We start from the raw sequence: 21,470 nt of genomic DNA, 5'->3' as shown, positions 1-21,470 counted from the left end.
GGCACAGTAAGGAAACAAAGAAATGAGCTAAGATATGTATAGTGATGGAGGCGGAGGAAGGGATGGAAGCTGACAATTTAATCCTGGACATATCCTGTTGGATTTATATGTTAATAATGTGCACCCGCTCATGGTGGACAGAGGGGCTGTGGATGCTCTCACCATTGAATGAGGTCATTTACTATACCAGCAGGACTTATCACAACCTAAGATGAGACCAATACTATCTGCAGCATGTTCCTGTGATGGTCCTTTCACACAGCACATATTCGATTATGGATGTTGCACTGAATGCAAATATACTCTGATTTTTCTCACAACATCCGCGTGCGAGGAAGACAAATACAGAAAATGGATTCCATTATAAATGATTTTGTGTATCAACCACATCAAAAATGATATGCTAAGAGTGCATTTATGACTCCTTATTTTATCTGTAGCGCTATATGGCCCATTATAAAAAAAAAAGAAAAGAAAAAAAGATGAACATATTTCCCCTTATTGTGTTCCACTAAAATGTCCATAAGGACAGATGCCCACAGCCACTAGGACATACTGGTTCAATGACTCTTTCACTGCATCATAATCTTTGTCTCATCAAATCACATCATAGTTATGTCCCCCATGATGTGGCAATTTGTCACTGTAGTTTCAGTTGAGTGCTTTGTAAATGCCCTGAAATTCACCTTATGTTTGCTTTATTATTGTAACGTGATCAGTGTAAAATGTGAAAAGGCTGAAGGTTTTCATGAAATGCTGCTAATGATTACAAATTTAGGATCATTAACATAATTAATATTGTCATTCCAAAGATTTCAGTTGCCCTTGATGTGTGACTTAACACATTGGGAGCTTTAAACAATAACACATTTAGTACTGTGGAACGTTATCTGCTCAGACTGTTGCCTTTGAAGCCGAATAAGCAGTGAAATCTGTAGAATAACACCGCACCTTTAACTGGGAGCGTCCTTGAGTCGGTGAGCATCTTATGCATAAACCAGTGAGTTGTTTATTAGTTTACTTTGATCTCTTGCAGCGTCTCAGACACATACAGTGTCTTACACACACACACACACACACACACACACTATACGATAATGACAGAAGAAAAAAACAAAGAAACTGCAAAATACTCCACAAGCACTTTGAAGTTGGTTTATAAAACAAATGCTGTGTTTAAGTCTGCAAATTTCCACAGTCACACTTGCTACTTTGAATGCATAAACATCATATTCAAACTGAAGTGTGGCAGCATGCAGAACAGCTAAAATGCAGAATGCAAATTGATGGACACCCTCAATGGTCATTTTGACATTATAATGGAAGGAGAGGGGTCACCAGTGTGGTTGTTATTGTTAAAATGGCTGCTGAGGAAGGATAACATTTTGGTTTATTATGAATGTGAGGTCATACACTGAGGCACACAGTACATTGTTTTTTAAATTCAGGTGGGTAAAGGTACTTATCAATTTTACATGTTGTAATAATGAGTTTGCCTAATTGAGCTGAAATGCCGAAATGCTCTCACCATCAATGAATAAACAGTGAGCACACACCGCCCTACACAGTGCACTATACGTGAGTGAACTGAATGAAATGTCAATGTAATCGACTTTACTGAAGGGACGATTTCAGTAATTGTGCTTTCAGTAATTCTGCTTTTTGTCACAATCCCTAACATAATGCAACACATAATGAAACCAATATTTAAATGACCTGATCTGAGTGTTTTTTTTTTTTTTTTTTTTAGTGGCCACTTATGTCTTTCCTAAGTGCAGGCTTTATTCCATCATTCTTCAGGCTTGTCTTATTTTGTGAATCATTGGGCCACAGAGATTATATTTGTCAGTAATGACAGTTAACGTTAGGTCGGTAGTGGCTGTCCCTCTTCAGTGTTCCAAAGATTTACATGCACATGTTGTCAAAGAGTAATAGCAGATATCATTTATTTTGGCATCCAATTAGGTTAGGTTTGTAAAGCAGTTGTGAATATGTTCATATATTCTTACTTTTTCTGTATATATGCTTTGGTTAGATATTGTCTTTGTTTACTTTTTACCTGCACATGAACTCCTAAATGGGCTCAGTTTCAGAAAGACCGATGTCCTAATGTATGCTGTCAGAGTCTTGGTGCCCAGAATGTGTACGGCTGCAGGTTTAGCCTTTGAACTACTACAGACACACTGGTGTCAGTTTTATTGTGAACCCTTGTGTCGTCAGGTGTCACCGCATGTCAGCAGAGACCTAGGAGTTGTGTGCTCGGTGTACACTTTCAGCCGTAAGTGGTAGAAAATGTCTTGGAATAATCTCTTAAGAGATCACAGAGGAGCCATTACAGTTGTTTTTCTGTAGCCGAGAGCAGTGTCAACAAATGATGCACATTGCTCTGTTTTGTCATACAAATACACTCTGGACATCAATGGACAGATGCCATATTGCATGCACACTCTCGGCCACACGTGCTGTACATATTTAGGCAAAAGTAAACCTTACTACTTTGTTAAACCTTACTTTTTACTAGCATATGATGGACTCACAGACACTTCTACTCAATGGCACAGAACATTACACATTACTGCCTTACAGCTGTGTTTCCACCGAGTTTGGTCCAGTACGTGCTTTTTTTTGCGTTTGCGTTAAGAATAGCACCAAACTAACCGTCCCCAACCGTATTATTTTTCTGTACCTTTTCCTTGGGGTACCAGAGAAATGGTACGGTACGGGTGGAGCTAGACCCACGACAGTCAACTAATTGGGCGACAGAAAAGCGCGTACTGTACCGTACTGTACCAAACTGAACCGTACCAGTTTGAGTACTTACTACCTATAAGAGTGCCACAGCACAAGCAGACTGTCTCTCATGTGACCCTAACAATTCTAATCTAACGATTCTCATCTCGACTGAAACTAACAACCTGAAACTGTGTCAGAGGGTGAACGACCTGCATTTTTTAACATAATGACTCTCTCGACGGGTATCCAGCCCACAGAGGCTTAATACTGTAGTTTTCTTTTCTACCAGTTCGTCTGAAGTGAAGAACCCTATGGAATGAGAGGTGAAATGTCTTCAACTTAAAGGAACAGTGCAACATTTATAGGTGAAGTGGCGTGTTGCAGCTGAATATCCCTCACCTCAACCTTCCCTTCCAAGTGTGTTGGAGAAACTATAAGGGCTTCAGTTATCACCAAAATTCAAAAGATGTTTACTTTGTCCTCCTTGTGGGCTAAAGTAAAAACATGGTTCCCAAAATGGCGGCCAGCTCCTGATATAAACATAAAAGACTCATTCTGGAGTGACAAAAACATTCTTACAATCAGGTGATTGCACACAAATTAAGTCTAATTATTTTATCTTCAATTTCTGCTAAATTAAAATAATTTCACCAAAATGTTACACACTCTACCTTTAACTAAAGCAAGTCCAGTTGCCTGCAGCTACACTTCTGAGGATATAATCACCTGGATGACTGTGAACCTTCACAGAAAGAAGACAAAACATATTCAAATAGTATTTTTAGGAGTTTCATCTTCGTCATCTTTGAATAATTGAACTAAAACAACTATTTCCATAATAAAAATGATATTTCCTGGATTGAGTCAAAGCCCATGTATCAAAAATCATATTGAATAGTCTTCTAAGTGAGAGGTGCACACTCCTAGTCTTTATTCATAAAAAAAATAATACGTGTTTGTTGTAAGTGTTGTGTGTAATTTATCTGCTGGCAACCAACCAAATGAAAAGTATTTTAAGTTAGAGCTGGCCAGAAAGAAGTCGTCTACTAATTATCTTCCTTTATTTCATAAGGTTTATGTTATGATAATTGCACCTCTTGTGTGTGTTAAATAGAGCCACTCTGTGTTCACACTTTTGTCAAAGTTTATGTTAAAACTCTGCACATTAAAGCGGCCATAGCATGGTGTACTTACAAACATGAAGTCATTTTTATGGTCAAAAACCTTCTAGTCGCTACAAACGAGCCGATGTAAATGTCTCGTCACTGACGCTCTCGTCAGCCGTGCTGTTTCAGACCAAAACCACACCCGCAGAAAACGGACTGTCTTGTGATTGGCCAGCCAACGAGAGCTTTCCCACTGTCTTGTGATTGGCCAGTTACCTGGAAGTGACGTAATTGGCACGTCAACTCTTAGATCTGCAGCTCTCCCTCTGGAAAGGCGGATGCACCGCTAGCAATTATCAAAACATTGAGTAATGCCATAATCCCTTACGCATTTGAAGACACTGTGACAAGTGAAAGACTGCTGCAGGACGCCTGTAGCTTGGATAACGTTGTGGTTACCGAGATGATAAACAGACATGCAAATGAAACACGAGCGTAGCGTGTAGCTTAGCCTATCGCTAATGCTAAACGACAAAACAAGCACACAAAGACAGTTATATACGTATTGTTGTCACTGCTCCTTCCTTTAGGTGAAGTTTGGTAGTAGTAGTTCTTCTTCTTCTACGGTTGAAAGTACGTCACCGGATGTGCCCGGACTCTAGTGCCAGGACTAGGTGGCGATGCTGTTTAGAGGAGTGGTGAAATTCGCCAGTGACGTAACTAGTCAACGGAAGTGCCGTTCCGCTTCGTAGAGCTCAGGAAAACAATCAAACCCTGCACTCTCAGCAGTGGCTGAACTGATTGTTATGGACTTTTAGGGCTTCATAAACGAGTTAATGACGCAGATACACACAAAAACGCAGCGTTAATTAGCACTTCCGGGCTATGGGATCTTTAAACCATGTATTACACCAAAAACCAGAAACTCAACAAGAACATCAAACTATTAAAAGAGATAATTCTGCAAAGATCTTCAGTAGTTAAAAAACATTAATGTACCGTGACAGCTACAGTATACAAGAGACGAAAAATAAATCATAGTCCTACAAAGAATAGAAAATAAAGAAATGGGTTAAAATAACTTTTTCTATTTTTAAGAGTAAAAAATGTCCAAACGTCTGTGATACATTTACTATGTGCCTTGAATGAGCACCATTTGTTTGCAGCCACATTGTTTTTGTGTTGTGGTCCGCCTTTATGATTTATTTGGTAATGGGTGTCTAAAGCAAGAACAAGTCTGAGAAGATAAAAGCTCCTCTTCAAAGGCAGTTCATTTGAGTTCAACCCCCGTTCATTTCCTGTCTTTGGCTCAAACTCTCACTCTTCCACTTCTCCATTCACAGCATCTCAGAAACGCTAGAAATCCCTGAATATCAGGAAAAACTCTCCAGGTTAACACTGTCTGACTGTCTGAATTATTTTTTTTATATGATTAATCTTTGTTGTGACCAGTGACAACCAGTTATTATAGTCTCGTTACTCGTCGTAAAACATGAAGACCTGTAAAAGCTGTCACTGTTCCTATTGTTCGTTCGCATTCTAACTAAATTGTCAGTTTTCAAATGGTGTTTTCTATAATAGCAAATTAAACAAAACATATTTGGGATTTAAAGTGTTTTTTGGACAGAAAAGCATTCTTCATCTATCAGCACTTCAAAAATATGAATATATCAATTCTTTCTTCTTTCTTTTCTAAAAAAAAAAAGGAAAATTAAATTTAAATCTAAAATATAATGTACCACCTTACCTAAAAAGCAAGTTATAAAGCACATGACTTTAAGAGTGAATTGGGTTTGTTGTGCGAGTACCAGTGGGATGTAGTAACCTCATGCGCCAAGTGTTTCTGTAAATGGAACGACTAAACCTCTGCCAAGTACAGTGGAGCAAGCTCATTTTAAAGTGTGCACTATAATTATGATTTTCCTGTTTACATTCTTACATTCACGTGTGATAATCAAACACCTCTCATTTGTGTTACATGTGGTCTGTCATTACTCATTGTCCAATTTGGCAGTTGAAAATATTGGAAGTTGAACCACTAAACAGAACTCAAACACCTCACCGTCACGGAGATCTGCAATGTTTGATTGTAAATAATGAATGCTAGCCCTCCATTGTCTTTATATCGTACACGAGAAAGCTTTTATGCAGTCAAGAAGTAGTTTGAAAAATCAATGTACCATAGCCTGAGGTCACACTTTTTATTGTACCAATGTTATACATGAGCTTCTGAACAAATAGATGAAAGCTGTGCTATTAAAGGCAAGTGAAGAGAAAGGTGTAAGGACAAATCAACCCAATTTCAGTTGCATGGATCACATATGTGTCTCTTTCGTTTATGTCCAATGGATTCGCCACAGGTGGTCCTTATATTTAAAAAATGTTTTCATGTGTTTGCCCTTCTTTGCCCCATTTAAAGCTGCAGTGTGTCACTTACAAACAAATAGATTTTACATTTAAGCTATTGCCAAATGAGTTCACACAGTGGTGATTATGTCTATCAGCTCTACACGACTCTCTGTGTGTTTCTTCGTAGCGATGTTTTTAACTGAGGATCTTTAGGGTCTGGAAATGGATTATCAGCACCACATCACAGCAGCACTGCTCCTTAATGCATGTGTGAAAAATAAAACCCACAACCCTGACATGTCTGTGTATCTTGCCCTTCACTATACCTGATTCAGAAGCTTCGTCTGGAGGTTCAGAGTTTATTTCAGAGTTGACAAAGACCAGTTTGTCCACGTATCGAAAAACTTGCAGCATTCCAAAACCCTAACCTTAACCCCGCGCCTTGGAAAACATCACGAGAAATGTGCATCGTGACCATGTCAGGACTTTGTGTCCCTCTGTTAGAGACTTGCATGTGAACTGCCCATAAAGCTATACAAGAGAGACCTTACTGGTCATGAAACAAATGACTCCCTTTTTATGTCACTGCTGTCAATAAATGTGTCTCATCTGGTTCAAGCCCACGTCTCATAACTTTCAGTCTCCTTTGTTTTCTTTCTTCGATTTTCTCATTCCAGAGATTCTGTCATGTTTCTCTTCTGCCGTCACAAAAACTAGTTCTGTGAAATGATGCTGCCTGCCTCAAGTCATTTATAGTTAACTTTAAAAAAAGTAAACGGCAACTTTTCATAGTCTGTATGAATTGCAATTTGTCAGACAATTGCATCAGGGTTTGTTTCATTAAGAGTCAGCCAGGCTGAACTGTTGATAATACTGACGTAATTAGACTTTCCAGAATTGTTTGCTTTAGTTTGCTGTCATTTCGTACAGATTTAAGTGCAGATTCATTTTTCGCCACTGAAACTGACACTTCTGACACCACCAACATAAAGATGTTGAATCAAGTCAAAGGAGTTGGTGTTTTTCATGTTTGACACAATTATTTATTCTCGCATTTAGTTGAGTAGACTATTATTTATGGCCCTTTTCAAGGGCTAACCATATGTAAGACGTAGCAGCAGACGGACTGTGTGAACAACAGATGTACCTAGTGTTGCTTAGCTGGTAAGATAAGTACTTTGTTTGAAAAGATGTGATTTATTTGCTTTTTCCAACACACATTTATATGAGATAAATGCAGTTATTTTGGTTTAATGACACCATAACCTCACCATGATTGATATGGAATTGTCATTGAAAGTTTTTAGCACAGCAAGAAACTACAACATTAAGTAAGTGATGAACTTTTCTTTTTTTTTGTCAAACTTCATCAATTTTGTAAATATTTGTTTGTTTCCAAGGTGATTTAGGAGACAGTCTCTAAGTGTCTCACGGACTAACTAATACTGCTGTGTTTGTTTTTATTTGAATTTGACACCGTCTAACATGCACCGACAGAATAACTCTTGCTCTCACAATCCTTGCAGTAATAACATTTAAACATTCCATTTCAAAACACTCATTTTCGGAATAATTCAGTTGTAAATCCAATCAAATGCCTCATTAGTAGGAAACAAACATGGAAATGGACCCGCATCAAATAGAAAAAAAAAAAAAATAATAGAAATACATTTTAATTTATGATCACATCAGCATCGGATCATTTAAAGCTCCAAAAACTCTGATTACTTTGAGAGATGACATGTGATGCAGCAGACTGGAAAAAGTCAACTAAATAACAAGGCAACTAAATAACATGCAAATTGAAAGACAGCAGTGAATTGCACTCTGAGGAGTTATTCGCCCTGTGGAGAGTGCCAGTGGCTGCTCGTATGCATGCATGCACAGCCTATGAGTGAGCATGAAACCATTTGGCCCGCTGCCTCCATTTCCAACCATTCACAGTCTCTGTTGGACGACTCTGCTGTGAGAGTGCTTAGCGTCCACTTTGACTTGATGAAGCAGAATGTCCTTTGTACTCACAGAATTAATAAAAGCTCATATATATTCCCATGGGTGCCGTTTAAAAACAAAAATGCCATGATCACAAATGGAATTCTTATTCCTGCTCCATTCCTGTAACCGTAGAATTTTCATGTAGTATGTAAATATCTGTATATACAACTCTCTACAGAGCTATAGTAGGATTTATGCATGCCATTCTGTCACTTCAGAGTTCCCCCACATTCATAATTAATAAACAGCAGCACCAACTTCATTTCTTTAGATGACAACAAAAACAGAATTCACACAGCGGGAAGATGCAGCAACCCAATTAAGTTGCATGCTTCAACAGACTGATATGTATTTAGTTAACAGTGGGAGATCACTCTGCATAAAAGCAGCTTCCTCCTCATGTCACTTTGTGATTTGTTCTTGTTAACCCTTTTCAAAAGTTTAGAGGTCAACGGGGGTTAATGGAGAGCATGCTCACAGTGGCAAAGAAAAGATAAGTAATTATTGGTATATTGAGCTGCATTCATCTTTGTCTTTAATTTTTAAAGTACAAACCATCATATCTCTGTGGACAATCTCCCGGACATCTTAATTACCCTATTGACACGTCACTGCTGTATAAGTATGTTTTGCGTCAACGCTGCTCTCTGGAGTTGCTATTCCAGGATCAATAAAGCACTAATAAGACATAGTTAATGTTTATTAAGTGAGCGTTAATGGTTTTTTTTCAGCCTCGTTATAAAAATCATGTCCCTGCCTCTTTGCAAAATTTATTATAAGTGGAGTCCCTGCAAACATCTTAATGTAATGGTGAGAAACGGGGACATCACTTATATATGCAGTTTTTCCTTTTTTGCTGATAGTCTGGGACGTTTTTATGAATTGTTTAGGAGAGGCATAAATAAGCGGAGCATTCATTTTTTTCTATCTTGACACAAATTGTTGTGCTTCTTTGTTTGTGACGTATACAACGCTGTTTATAATTATAACACTTATGGCTCTTTTTAATTGTAGTATCCCACTAAGCTGTGGCTGCGAGACGGAGAGCTGAAACTGAAGCAGCTCAATGGAATTCAGCCGTTATTAATTCAAACGTTTACACTTGTGATTTTCTGACATGTCCAAATGTCTGCTGCGCTGATGATACAATGACCAAGGTGTGAAGGGACTTCTCTGTACAACCTACAGCTCAGTAAATCGGAGGCTAATAATAATTCACTGGGAACATGCATTTATTTTCAAAAGAATGAGCAACTCACTGGGGCGTGAAATCACTGTGAAACTGTGGCATATGGGAGAGATCGCAGGTGACTGCAGAGGACTGCGCTCACTCGCAGTTTCCATTCAAATGAAAGCCTCTAAAGTCAAATCACACCAATCATTGCGTAATCAATAGATTAAAATAATTGTTTGTTTGGTTTTCCTTTGCGAGAACAGCAACTCACTTCCAATTCCTCAAGACATAAATCACACATCAGCTCTCGTAATGTGTTCACTGGTTTGTTAAACAGCTTGTCAGAAATCGGGGTTATAATTTGGACTGAACGCGATCTCTTTAGTCGATTGTTTTATACTGGCTTTTTCACAAACCATGTTTCTAATTAATATGGAATCCAACATACAGTACACAAATCAATACGCTAAATATATTTACACCATTCCTTTACACTCACAGCACTTTTAGTAAGTAAGAGTAAGACGTGCATGTGCTGGGCAGAAAAAAAATCAATACTTGTCTACCATCAAGGAAAATGGGTCATTTCATATTCAAGCTTCTAGTTTCACGTGTGGCTAATCAATAGGTCAGAGCTGGAGATCAGCTTAACAATAACGATAACACCAATCTTCTGGTGGTGATCAAAAATACAAACAATACAATATACTGTCAATGATGAAAAAGAAAGGGTGGGGGAGGGAGGGGGGAAGGGAGGGACACTCTCGAAGATACAATGACTGGATGACTGAGAATCTTCACAGATGAAAAAAAGAAACTCTGGGACTCTCGGTGTTTAATCTTTGGAAAGTTGTCCTGGAACTTGTTCAAAGCTTTTCTCTACGACTGAACTGATGCGCTGGCCTCTACTCTTCTCAAAGTGTTCACTAGCTCAGTAACTGGCTGACACAGGCTCTCAACATCCACAACATCCACAACATCCACAGCCAGTAATTGTGTTGACTAAAAGCACAGATGCAGCAGCTAATGTGGAGAATGTGGCGTAATGTGAAGAGGCTGGATTAGGGCGGAGGAGTAGGAAGAGCGTGGCATTAGAAGGTGGATTCAAGAAAAACTATAAGATTGCCCGCACTCACATCTGTTTAAAGAAAAATTGTTTTATTTGATCTTTTATTATCAAAAAATACAACGACGTGAATTTGAATTTTTTATTTCTCTGTCAACAGCTAATTTCTCTGTGGTCTTATGCTGGGGTTACTTATGAATAATAAAAATCTGTCAGCATGGCGAGCGTGCCATAGTGTAACATTGCTTTGCTACTACATTTTCAGTCTCTTCTTGTGAGCTCATGATAAGATGTCATGTTTGGGGACACATGTACAAATCTAATCTGGTTCCAGTTCCACTTCTCAGATACGTTCAGGGATTCAAAAGTCTTGTGATGTGATTTGAACCTGCAGTACTGTGGTTGACGTACAAGTGCATTCAGATTTCTGCACTTCTTTGCTTCATTGTCATACTGAAGTATGAATTGAAATTCATGTCAATTACCACATCAAACTACACTTGTGACTAACCAAAAACAGAATTGTGGAAGTTTTAGTAGAAGGATTAAAAAGGAAAAATTAAATATGAAAGTGACACAACTGTTTGTTACTGCACATTTGGAAATGCACTCAGCCACTCCGGACATAAAGTAATGGCAGACACTCTCAGATGTGTTTCTCAGATCTGGTCCTCTGAGCTTTGCAGAGAGCTCCTTCAGTCTTCATGGCTTGGTTTTTGCAGCATCAGCTGTGAAACCATGCATAGATGTAGGCTGTGTTCTTATGAATCATGCCCATTAGTTGAATTGTTTTGGACTCAATCAGAGTGTGATCACAAGCAATGTATAGTTTAATTAAAAAAAAAAAAATGGTCTGAGTACTTAGTCAATCTCATTTTTTCCTTTACATTAAATTCCAACCATTTCTATTATTGTGTATGGGGGTCGCACTGTTGGTAGCTGCTACCTTTGTGAACAAAATATAATAATGTCTTTGATTGAGCCGAGAGCAATGAATTACACTGATGGCAGAGATGCTTTGAAGACAGAAAAAGAGAGAATGTTTTATTCAGCTTCACTTCAGGCTCCACTCTCACGGGCTGCTATTTCACTGGCTCTTGCTCATATTTTTCACCGAGAGCGAAAAACCTGCGCGGCCTGTTGTTTACAATGAAACAAGGAGTAGTATTTGAGCATTAATCTACAGCTATCATCAGTCAGCAGTTACTATCAAAACATGTCCTGCTCCTGATAGACTAAACCATATATATAGTATATATATGTGTCACTCTAGCCATTTTACATCTAAATATAACCGATAAATCATTTTAAACATGTTTTATAAAATCAAATGCAAAGCATCCACTAACTCAATTGTCTCTCTGACACTACCTGCAGTTCTGAAGAGCACTTTGGATCGTGCATGTGAAGAGTGCAGTGTATAAGATGAGAAGTGCATTAGGCCCTTTCTCCCTGTAGCTCCAGATGCTTTAAGCTAAAAGATTCATCTTGAACAGAGAAGTGCTGCAGTGCAGAAGGTTCACTGAGAAATGGCCACAAAACTTTCTTGGCTCATTTAGCCGTTGGAGAACTAACCTCCAGATAACACCGTGAAAAAACAGGTTGAGAAGGACCAGCTTATGTGTGTACTGGTGGGTGAGCTTTAGTTTATGCAGTCAATTTGCTGTCTATCAGTTTTGCCATGGGAGAAGACTAATGGTGTCATCATGGGGGATAATCAGTGAAGCGAAGCACATTAGAGGGGAAGTGTTATTGAGCTACGTGTTACCCTTTCCTGTTACTTCCTGGGAGAACAATTACTGTGTTTGAGTAACCAATGATTGAGACAAGACGTGCTTACAGTGTATGTAATTGATGAGTGTTGTCGCGTTCAAAACCAGGTGAATTTGCTTTTGAAGACGGTGTCAGAGTGTGTTTTTGTTTTTTTTTTTGTTTTCAAGTTGCCAAGTGACTTTCAAAGAATGCCTTGCTGCTCCTGTGTCTCACCCCGACTGGTGAGATTCCCAAGCTGCCATCACATTTTGAAAGCGAGTAGCTGAGCAGTGTCGCTGCTGAGCAGCACCGTAACTCAAATCCAGCCACCCATGGAGGGCCTCCCTGCAGCTCCCTACAAGGAGCCCGCCTCAGTGACACAAACACACACACACACACACTCCCACACACAAATACACGCACACAACTCTGTAATAATATGTGTGTTCTCATCACATAGCCAGTGATCGTCAACCTCTGGCCTGTGGGCTACATCCGGCCTCAGGGCTTCACATCATGTCAGCAGAATGACACAGAAACTGAAAATACAGACAAGCATTTCATTTAATACATTAAAAAAAGAGTAAAGAGGATACATACGTTAATGAAGCAGAACAGTAAAATGAAGAGTACACTTGGATTTCCTCTTACTTGTTTGCAAGTACTTTAACTTGCCCTCAATTGTTTGGTTGCCAGTTGTTTAATGCTTGTCATTTACTGTGTCGCCATTGACAAATGTGGCAGTTTGAATGGAACTAATGAAGAAAACCTGCATTAAAGAATATTAATGAATTCAGAAATAAGGAGGTGGAATATAATCGGCCCCTCCAATTAAAAAGTATGGCAAATACTGATTGTTTGCTCCCTTAATCTACATTAACATTAAAAATATGTCCAAGCACATCAACGGTGATATTGGCAGACCAAATGTGTAAATATCAGAAAGCCGAAAGGTGGATCGCACTATGATCGTTTCACCAATTAATCTGTTTTGATTATTTCCAGACTTAAACCGGTGTTGCTGCTGACAGCTGAAATATGAAGAGAGGGTCAGGAAGGAGCAGCACCAGCTAATGAAGTGAGAGATGTAGCAGAGGAGGAGGAGGAGGAGGAGGAGGAGGAGGAAGAGGAGGAAAAGGAGCGAGCCAGCTTTGGCTTAAACTACAGGTGAGATTGAGAGCAAACACTTGAGATGTTGATGAGTCCAAAATGCTTGAGTGTGTGTGCTTGTTTTTAGAGTTTAAACTTTTCCAGTTGTAGAGGTCTTAATGTATATTCATATTTTTTATATAGGTTCTGCACTGTTAGAAATTCATTTAGTGTAGGTACAGTGTGTGACTGTGAAATGGAAATAACAGTTCTATTATATTGTATTGTAGACAGAATGTGCAGTGTTCAGTTATTTACTTCTCTTCCACCTTTTCATGTGTAAAGTATTATTTATCAATCAAACAGTGAGTGAGGGAGTGAGGAGCAGTAGTTTGATAGATGTGGCTAAAATGAATTCCTGCCTTTTATGAATAAAATGTGGCTTCATATATTTTGGGGCAGGTTCATTCAACTAATTTGAATGCTGCAGTTAAAATAGCATTTTAACTGCAAACAGGGCTGATTTCTGTTTTGAGAATGACTCAGGTCTGAGAGCCTTTTCTAGTTTACTTTGTTCCCGGTCTGTTCAACTTTCTTTGAATTCTGTTCAAACTGATAATTGGATCCAAATGAACATAATTATAACCTGCTGACACAATGTCCTGCCCTTGAGCAAATGCAGTTGATGACACCTGTCATATGTGGTCCGATGCCCATTATAATATGTTACATCACTGAATTGTTTGGGTTCAGTGCGAGTACCAGCCCAGCTCCAGATTCTGAAACAATGGGGATTATTCATTTCTTTCACCCTTTCACACTGAATTTAAATGCATTCTCAAGTGGAACGTATTGAAAAACCTTTCTGCTGAGGCTTTGAGTGTTTTGCTTTTGTGAGCAGTGGTAATCTGTCTCAAATCCTCTGTTGGTGTCATGTGTTTTTTTGTTGTGCAGCTCGGACATCTGTTTATCTGTTTTAAAAACAACACCAGGTATATAGACTAATTTATGTTTCATGTGATTTTTCATCAAAACCAAGAATCTATATAAAACCCAGTTTTTGTTTGGAACGTCCTTCGCAAATATAACACAAATTCCAACTTATATTAAAGGTGGAAACAGATAAACTTTCCTCCCTCTGCAGATGAATGTGAAAACAACCTTCTTATGTCAAACTCTGCACTTACTGTACACCATTAATGCACAGTGAAGGTCGACCAGCCAAGTGAAGCAAGCAAAGCAAGACAGTTGTGTAGCTTTTCTTTTGTTTACCCAGAGCTGTAAACAAATCCCTCACTCCTTTAGAGTAAACATTGAGATTCACCGTGTGAGATCTGTTGTTTTTGGGAAAGCTCGGTTGTCTCAGAATCAGAAACATGTCAAGGAATGAATATATGTATTTATAAATATATGTGTGAAGGTGTGGGGAAAAAAAATCCATGAATAATTCATAGGCTCAAACTCGGAAGAACTTCGTACTATAGTTGCATTTTGTCTTGTAAGATCATAGATATAAGTTTGCAGTGACTTTCACCTGTTACCTTTGCTGAGAGAAGGACTGAGAGGGTTTTAGTCTCATGCCTCTGTGTTTAATTAGCAAAGTAACTGCAAACAACCATGGAAAGATTTGTTTTACTATGCGATTCAGATCTTACAGAGGGGATAAAGCAGTGAATGAGGTAAGATGATGGAAAAACCGCGAGCAGTTTCTCCAAATGCTCAGTGACTGTGTTGAACAGTGTTGTCACCAAGGTGAAGCAGATCCCTCACTTCTATCTGCTTTTATCTTTGATTAATTATAAAGAAAGAAAGAAAACAAATAAGACTAAAACACGCGTTTATCTTTTCAATGAAACTCTCTTGGTAATTAGCAAATGTGCAAATCACAGGTTACAAATATTACAGTCACACTGAGGTTAGTTAAGCTTATGTTTGGGTTATGTTTATCGTATAACATAATGGAGAAAAATGATCTTTAAGTCATTTTTTTGTGAATATTTTCAGAATGATTTTCATACGTGTAGTGTTTTCACAACTCCTCAAAGATAGTTATTTAGGGTCATCCATCCATCCATTTTCTACCACTTTATCCTCCACAGGAGGGTCACAGGGGTGCTGTGCCAATCTCAGCTGCCATAGGGTGAGAGGCGTGGTACAACCTGGACAGTTTGCCAGTCCATCACAGGGCCACATATAGAGACAAACAACCGTTCAACCATTCAACCGTTGATTCTCACATTCACACCCACGGCCAATTTATTCTGTCCAATTTACCTAATCCCCAAATTGCATGTTTTTCAACTGTGGGAGGAAACCGGAGAACCTGGAGAAAACCCACGCACACACAGGGAGAACATGTGGACTATATAGGGTCATAATTAGAGAAAATCTAGTGAAAACAACTAAAAGCAAAATGAGACTATAAAGAAAATGACATAAATGACTATATGTAAAGATGCATCAATATGCTGAATAATGAATCCCCTTCCCCATGACATTTCCTAGTGTTTCCTTCCAAGCGTCAATCAATTTAATGGAAAGTAGTTAAACATCACCATGAGACCTGAAAATAAAGATGCTACTCAGCCAGTGAGGTCAGTAACACCAGATTGTGACCAGAAGCCTAGAACAGCAATTATGCAACTACAAGGCCACACACACCAGGTTACCATATTGGTTAAAGTTAAATATGCTGCAGAAGAACGTGGTGTTAGGACGTAACAAAGTTGTGTGCATCACGATATTTGCTCCATTAAACTCAGGTAAATGATACTTGTGCAAAAAGGACAAAACTCCTGCCTGCAAGCTCAGAGTACATTTATGCAGAATAACTTTTTATCTACATGCAATTTCAACTCAAATCATTCCATTGGGTGGTTACATTTCCTCACTGTGCCTTTTCCAGTAAGTAATAAATAATGACAAGTTTTAAACTGGCTCATTAAAAATGAAAAAGTAGTATAATATCCCTTTAAGTGTTATTTTGAGAGCAGAAATGCATTTACACTCATTAAAATCTCTCAGAACACGATTTTTTTTGGGGGGGGACTGAGATTAAATGAATTTACAAACCCTCATCTTGAAAACTGTGCCTAAATACACAAGCTGCTTAACACGGAGTCAAATTGAATTGAGTTCATTAACAGCTTGAATTGTAAACTAGGATCTCGCACTCAGTGCCAGAATAAGAGTTTGGTCTCTATTTAAATAAGAGAGATTGCATAAGAAGAGATAATGGTCCCATATGCCCCCCCCTCCATGTCACCATCATCACTCAAACATAGAAAATGAAGCACATGTATGTTCAGTTCTCTTAATCTCACAGTGTCTCACAGTATATACATGTATAAAAACAGAGATTATGTTCTGGTTTCTTTTGCTTCTATGAGAAGATATATCAGTAATCTATTATTAACTCCAGTCGTTTAAGGTCAGTGACATTTGATGCAGTTTGTCATGAACCATTGCTTTAAAAAGAATAAAAAATCATGACATTTGTCATGACCTGAATCCCAAGTGAGGTAGTGTCTAGACTCCATGGTCGCCATAAATAAAAATAGAAATGTGCAACGACCACAAGAATGAATTCACTGAATTGATCCAGATCTGTGCTCAATAATGCAGCAGTGCAAAAACAAACTGCTGTTAGGAGTGTCTCATTTGATCACAATAACAGGATTATTAAACTTTGCTTTTATAATTACTTTTAACTGAGTGAAATAAACATCGATATAGACTTCCATGCATCTTTTACCACTTTATCCTCCACATGAGGGTCACGGGGAGGCGAAAGGCAGGGTACTCCCTGGACAGGTCACCAGTCCATCACAGAGCCATCAATATATACTTATTTTATTTTATTTAATTTAAAGATGCAGTATGCAGAATCACTAAAGTTAAAGTGAATTGCTAAGTCTCATCCAGGGACAGGGAGATGAAGCCTTCATCACAATGACATCTGAAAAGCTTTTATGTTGAATTTTGTGGGGTTTTCTTTACACCTTTTTTCCTTTTATTGTGGTGGTTTGCAGTACAGGCAATTGTGAGGGTGGGATAGAAACTTGACCAAAGGGACGTGCACATGCAGCTGCTTAACAGAACAGCCAAAAAACGCCACCCTCTGTCCCAGAATCTGAAAACAGAACCAAGAGCGAGTGCAGCTGTCAAGTTCTCTCTGAAATGACTTGATTTACATAATAATGGATTCATTGATTTATCAAATACAGACAAAATGTTTTTCCTTGTCTTTAGGGCTTTCATCAGAGGACCCTTTCTCTCCTTTTCCTCCCTTGAGCTTTAGTATGGCAGAAAATATTATTAAATGACATTATCTTCATAAAGTAAAACAGCGTAGTTAGATTTGAACTAGCTCTTAGCCTCACACGTGCGTTTTCATCTCACAAGGCAATACCATAGTCGGTGTTTACCAATGTACACGTCCTCACCATTTGAATAGTGCATGATGTGACATTTAAAATGATGCCCTTCAGGCTGCTTTAGGCGTTATAAGGTAAAGCAAAGCTATAAGAAATAGCTTTGTCTTATGTAAAGCACAGCCGGGTGACGGGAGTTGAGCTAAAAATTCCAGACCTTTCGTGCTTCCCTCACAAAACAAGGTCTGTATTTAATCCTTTCCAGCCCATTTCTGTTAGTTGGGTGGCACATTAATAAATAAAGAGTAACAAATGCATCACCAGCATCTGTTTTATGCCGTGAAATTATTCATGTTAATGTAGCCTCATAAGAAAGTGTTTCTCTTTATGGAAGTCAATTTGGCAAAGCAGTGTGCAATTAATTTACACAGTTTACTTTCACATGATCACAGATATTTTTTTTTATTATCTGTCCACACGTAGCACATGAAGTCCTTTCCCATTAAAGCATGTTAGCCTGTTAAAAACTGAACCAATGGAGATGCCACTCTGGCCTTGTGTTGTTTTTATTTGGTATCTTTGTGCAGCGGACACTGTTACCTGTGCCTGAGGTGAATGAAAGGTGGCCACTAATGCTCATTGCACATGCTTGCCGTGTTACCTCGACATGTCATTGCTATAAGTACAAATAGAGCCTAAGGCCGGAAAGCCTAATTAAAACTTCAATCTTCAATTCCAATAGTGAGTTGAATTCCAACCACTGATTTAATACCAAGTCCCAGTCAGATGCTTATACTTAGAAAACAGAGCTGCTTTAAGGTGACTGTCAGTAAAACAAATAATATTCCTGAGTGAAGTTTAGAGAGAGAAAGAGGAAAAGACTTTGACTCTGTCATCTGTCTGTGCTGCTGCTGCTGCTGCTGCTGCTGCTGCTGCTGCTGCTGCTGCTGCTGCTGCTGCTGCTGCTGCAACAACACTGGTAGTGAAATAGAGGCAGAGAGATGGTGGAATTGTTACCAGCTCTCTTTTTGGTAAACGGTAAAAACGGCGCTGTGTTTGCATACAAGATGTTGTTAAACTCCAAACAAACAGGTGAAAATATTGCTTCTACATGTTTTATGAACAGTTGGTTTGATACTGGAGTATTAAACATTCATATTCTGTGCAAACTAGGGCCTTCCGTTTGTTATCCAAAGTTCAGATATCCATTCAATATGGGTGGGGGAGTTCAAACTCAAACATTAAAAACCTGTTTGAGCTCAGAATATACAGCCTACAAGCACTTCAGTTTGTGTAAACTATTTACCAAGGTGTCCAGCAGAGGACTCTATATGTGCAACTTAACCATCTTTACTCATCAGAAGAAGACAACATGTTATGTTTAGTGTTGCCAACTTAGCAACTTTGTCGCTATGTTTAGCCAATATTCAGACCCCCGTAGTGACTCTTTATATTTTTTTCAGAAAGGGACAATTTCAGTTGCATACACTGGCAATTATGCAACTTTGGTGTTGATTTAAACGACTTTTAGGACAGCCAGTAGCTACTTTCCTTGCTGAAGAGACAGCACAAGCTTAAATGACCTCCTGAGTGGAGCATCACGACAATTAAGCATATGAAAGCGGCATGTGGAAGTATTTCTATTTCTACACCATAGATGGCGAAGTTTATGAACAAATGGACTCGGCTATCTCACACACAAGCATCTGTCATCACAGTGCAGGTATAATTAACTTTCATTTAAGCGTGATTTTTGGGAAAAGTGACAGCCCTGGCACTAACACTGAAGAATGATGTGCTGTAAAGTTGAGTTACTCAGATGTGCAGCTCTGGTCTCCACGTTTGTTGCAAGCTGCAGTGTTCAGGGCACAGAGGACAGAGCAAACAAGAGCAGATCAAAAAGTGGTGTCATATTCAAATTTGACAAATTATTTATAGATAAAAAAAAAAGTCTGCCCCAAATAATTTCCTCCTTCAGTCTACAGCTGAGCCACATGAAGAACCTGCTCACTATTAATAAAGTATACTGTGCTCAAGAAAAGTTGAGTTACAGCAGCTGGCGCAAAAAAGATGTGATGGAGGTGATTGCTGATCTCAGATCTGATTACATTCAGTTATCCAAATAATCAAGTGAATTTAAATCAAGTGAATGTTTATGATTATTCTATTCTTGCATAAAAAAACAGTGTTCCTAATAACATTATCTATGATAGTAAAGCAGCTTTAACAAATACCAGGACACTGACACTGGAGCCGTTACATATGGAAGTCAGGCTTCATTAATTTCAATAAAAACTAATGTACTTAATTACTTCATATAAAAATGAGGTTATGGATTATGTTTTGCTGTGTTCATTAACTGGTGCCACACCTGAGCAGATGTTTGAACTTTACTGCAAATCACCGACATTGTTCGAGCTGTGCAGTGAAGTAGTGTGTAGAAATTATCATCAGAAGTTGAACTGTTAATCTTAGCTATTATTTGCTCTCGGTCTTCATTCGGCACAGTCCTCACACATCATGTGACAAATAACCTTTGCAAGATATCGGTGGTGCGATACATCCTGGAGTGATTATTCTTTTGAACTTCAGAAAAGGCACAGACCTGGTTGTAACAGAAAATATGGCTTGGCCCTTCGTGATGATATATTTAACTTTATGAGTTGATGAGGACCACTTTAACACATCACTAGGTTTTGTCTTTGTGAGGTTAGACTGACTATAAATTTGAGAAGAGGCACATGGTCACTGAACTTAACACTGAATGTGAACACAGCTCCCATCGTCTCATTGAAGTCACTTCAACCCAGGAGCTCCTGCTGCATCTTGGACCTTTGCAAGTTTTTTTTACCATGACCTATATTGTTACCCGCTGTACAGCTCTGAACCCTGGAGGTCCAGATTGACAGCTTTAAAGGTAATAAACTAAACAGTGGTATGATGCATCCTGAACTGAAGGGCTTTTTGAACTTCACAGACCTGGTTGTTTCCCTCATACATCAAACCGAGTGATACTTCTCCCTCGATGAAATCAGCTTTGGCCGAGTGTGAAATCTACAGACTCACATACACACAGTGAATGTTTAGTCTGACATCAGTGACTTTATGTTCTGTTTGGGATTAAAATGAATTATCTACAGCATAGTCATTTGGAGGAGATAATTGGAGGTCAGTTGAACTGGTTAAAACAAATGCCGTTGCTGATTTCACCTTTTTTCTACCACCAGGAGACATTATTTATTGATACAAAGGGACATGCAGTTTAAATATGATACTCCTACAAATTGCAAGCATCTTTACCATGTTTTAGATGTTTTGTCTCCGTGCCATCCACACGACTCGGTTGAACATGAGTACAGTATGATTTCCGCTCGTCTTGATCTCTCTCCCATTCCCTGTCTTCTCATCCCTCCCCACTGTGTGAATCTCTTTCACCTCATATAAACCCAGCTGGTGGTCGGGATGCAGAGCTGCTGCGTGCGGTAGGACTGGCTGTGCACCCCGGTTTGAAGTGGAGATGAGCGGCAGCAGATCTGCCGCTCATCTCAGCGTATATATCTCCTAAACTCTTAAAACATTAAGGAGGCTTGTGTAGCTTTTCAGCAGAGTTCATTGCGAGTTCTCCACTGACATTTATTCCATTGTTTTTCTGATGTTACCACAAAATATTTGCATTTATTTGTGATATAAGCCATTGTCCCTGCTCAGTGAGCTATAATGAAAACATGAAAAAGGCAATTCAATCACTTTTTTTTATTATTCTGTGTAAAAATTTAAGACGTGATTAAATAAAGGATTCTGATGTCATCCACACTGGGGTACTTTAAAGAATG

The sequence above is a fragment of the Solea solea genome, chromosome 14 (genome assembly GCF_958295425.1).
Source record: "Solea solea chromosome 14, fSolSol10.1, whole genome shotgun sequence".
In the NCBI taxonomy this organism is placed as follows: Eukaryota; Metazoa; Chordata; class Actinopteri; order Pleuronectiformes; family Soleidae; genus Solea; species Solea solea.
This window is presented reverse-complemented; position numbering follows the sequence as displayed.